The following is a 3,727-nucleotide window of genomic DNA, read 5'->3' as shown; positions in this document are numbered from 1 at the left end:
TTTCTTTGGGCAAAATTCCAAAGATGCTACTTTTAGCACAGTTTAATGTCTGCTATTTTGTCCAGCTTTTTAATGACATTATTATTTGACTTAATTCATTTTGATCTGCCATTTAAACAATTTTTTCCCTGTGAATAACTCTTAAGGATAAACTTTCTTATGTAGGCCAAAATGCCACATACTCTTCGGTCTTCCTCCACGAGTTACAGAAGTGCAGAAAAGGAAAGTGACCTGGGGTATTTGACACATCATAGAAGTACTTTGTTTTAAAAACATCAACATGCTAATAAAAATGCTATGATAAAAGCTAGCAAAAAAACTGTTTATTTAAAAGTAAAAACTGTATTTTAAAAGACATAAATCTGGCAACCTCTGACTCATGAAAAGGATCCCAAATCCCCCAACAATACCTATAGTAACGATTTTTATTTTCAATGACTTAAGTGTACGTAAGAAATTAATTTTACTGCTTCATTTTATTGTTGAGGTAAAATTTGTAAGCAGTGAAATGTGTGGATCCCAAATGTATTATTCAATGGATTCCAAAAATATGTACACCTGTGTGTACAATAAGACCATCAAGTTATAAAACATTTATGTTACCTCAGAAAGTATTTTTGTGACTTTATAGTCAGTTCCTACCCACCATAGACTATCACTTGTCTGATTTCAATCATCCAGTAGTAGCACTGCCAGTTCTTAGGTTTTATGAAAGACTCTTGTGCTTAGTTTATTGTTGCTCAATGTAACATTTCCAAGATTCACGATGTCTCAGCAGCTTGTTCATATTTATTGTTGAGTGATATTTTATTTGGATTATTTCCAGTTTTTTTTTTTTTTTTGGCTGTTATAAATAAGCTTCTATGAACTTTCTTTTCAGTTCAGTTCAGTCGCTCAATCGTGTCCTACTCTTTGAGACCCCATGAACCGCAGCACGCCAGGCCTCCCTGTCCATCACCAACTCCCGGAGTCCACCCAAACCCATGTCCATCCAGTTGGTGATGCCATTCAACCGTCTCATCCTCTGTCATCCCCTTCTCCTCCTGACCTCAATCCTTCCAAGCATCAGGGTCTTTTCAGATGAGTCAGCTCTCCGCATCAGGTGGCCAAGGTATTGGAGTTTCAGCTTCAACATCAGTCCTACCAATGAACACGCAGGACTGATCTCCTTTCTTTTAACAAAACTTTTAAGAGACATATGCTCTCATTTCTACTGACTAAATATAAATAATTGAAATTGTTAGGTTGTCGGCTACGTGTATCTGACTTTAGCTGCTGCTGCTGCTGCTAAGTTGCGTCAGTCGTGTCAGACTCTGTGCGACCCCATAGACAGCAGCCCACCAGGCTCCCCCGTCCCTGGGAGTCTCTAGGCAAGAACACTGGAGTGGGTTGCCATTTCCTTCTCCAATGCATGAAAGTGAAAAGTGAAAGTGAAGTCACGTCAGTGTGTCTGACTTTTTGGGACCCCATGGACTGCAGCCTACCAGGCTCTTCCATCCATGTCCATGGGGTTTTCCAGGCAAGAGTACTGGAGTGGGTTGCCATTGCCTTCTCCTTTTGACTTTAGCAGAAAATGCTAATTGATTTTCTAAATTGGTTGTATTATTTTATACCCCCACTAACAATATACAAGAATTTTCTTTGCTTGGCATCCTCACCAGCAGTTGGTGGTTGTTGGCCTTTTTGTCATGTTGCTGGAGGTAGGTGACATCTCGTAATTTTAATTTGCATTTCCCTGATGGCTAATGATGTTGAACAGCTCTCAGGTTCATATTGATCATTCTTATGCATTCTATTGGAATATGTATTTTCAAGTGTTTTGCCCACTCTTTAATTGAATTGTTTTTCTTATTAGTTAGGTGTAAATGTTTTTTATAAATTCTGGATACAGGTCCTTTGTTAGATACATGTATTTTGGATATTTTCTTCTAGTTCATGGCTCTCTGTTTAATTTTATTAATGGTGTCTTTTTACAAGTAACAGTTTGCAACTTGTTAAAATCCAACTGATCAACTGTTTCTCTGGCAGTTTATACTTTTTGTTTCCCCTCTAAGAAAAGTTTTCCTTCCCCAAAGTTGAGCAGATATTATTTCCTTCTACATTCTAGTTTAAGCTTTATAGTTAGGTCCTTGATCCATCTTGAACTAATTTCTGTACATTATGTGAGATAGGGGTTGATTAAAATTTCTTTTTTAAATTTTTTATGTTTTTGCTTTTCAATGTCTTCTTTTGAAATTACAAAGGAAATTTATTTTATATAAAGTTAACTCATGCATGTGATGAAAAATATTCAAATAATAATACAGTTTAAATATTTATAATAATTTCTATTGGATACTAGGTCTATACATACAATACTTTTATATCTTCCTTCACTTTCTCTGTCCCTCATCCTGCACCCCTTCCCTAGAATGTTAACACTCTTGCATAACACATGGTAAAACTCTTAATGAATTGTTGTGTTTTATGCATATCTTCTTTTTAAACTCTATTTAAAATGCTTGTAAATCATATATAAAAATCAGTGATCCTGTGAATAATATCAAAGTTTGAATGATATAACTCAAATGTAACTAGTAACTGGAAATTACTCTAGTTCTAAAGTTTTCTGTTTTTTATTATTATGGAAGATATCTAGTTGTTCTTATACCATTTATTGAAAAGATGTTTCTCCCTTCTTTTATTGGTACCTTAATTGAATTTCTCTATTGTTTGCTGTATATTTCATTAGCACCTGCTCTTTTATTAATTCATTGTTTCTACTTTTGAGGGGTTAATTTACTTATTTTTTCCTAATCTTCACGTGAAATTTAGTAAATTGATGTAAAATCTCCTTTTCTCATAGATTAGTTTCATCTTATAAATTTCCCTCTAGGCAGTGCTTTAGCTGTATTCAACAAATGTATTATGTTGTAACTGCAATATAATTTTATTTTATAAAAATGCAAAACAGTCAAGTGCTGCTCTTGAATAAAATCTATATTTTCCAAGATGAAGATTCAGTCTTATATCTTTTATATATTTGATGCTGTGCATATAATATTACTCAGATTCATATAACCTAAAGGCACATTTATAAGAATAAAAGTTTGAGGCAGGTTCTTATTCATATGCAATTATATATGCAATGCATGATTTGACTTTAGGCATAAAAATTACATCCTCTGAAATAATGCATGAGTATATTAGAATTTTAAAGCTGAGTAGTTTGAGTAATCTAAGAAAGGAGTGTTCACTCAAACAAAATTTATTTTAGTAGTTTATTCATCTATGAAATCTACATGTTGAATGTTTTCAACTGTTAATGTCAAATCATTCCAAGTTTTCTTTCTCTTCTCTCTCACTTTCTTTTCCTGTTCTCTGAATTGTTCTGATGAGATATTATGAGTGAAAGTAAATATGCCTCTGAAAAGTTCATATTTATGGAAAGAGATTGACCATATCTCTGGGAAGGGGTGCCATTCAGGAAACCAAATAATTAATGTTGTGCAACGGTCTGTATTTTTGTTTGTCAGCAATGCTCAGGTAGAGAAATGCCTGAGAAAAATGCCTAGAGAAATCACCTGTCCAAAGTAGAAATGCCAGTTAGCATTATGTGTGGCTCTAAAACACACGCATTAGCTAAAATAATGTGACTGATTCTGAAGGTTGAATAGCATATCTCACTTACAATTTTATAGTGTCCCCATATATGTTGTTTAGGCTGGAATGCATATTCATAAAGAAG

This window comes from Bos javanicus, chromosome 4 (genome assembly GCF_032452875.1).
Source record: "Bos javanicus breed banteng chromosome 4, ARS-OSU_banteng_1.0, whole genome shotgun sequence".
Lineage (NCBI taxonomy): Eukaryota > Metazoa > Chordata > Mammalia > Artiodactyla > Bovidae > Bos > Bos javanicus.
This window is presented reverse-complemented; position numbering follows the sequence as displayed.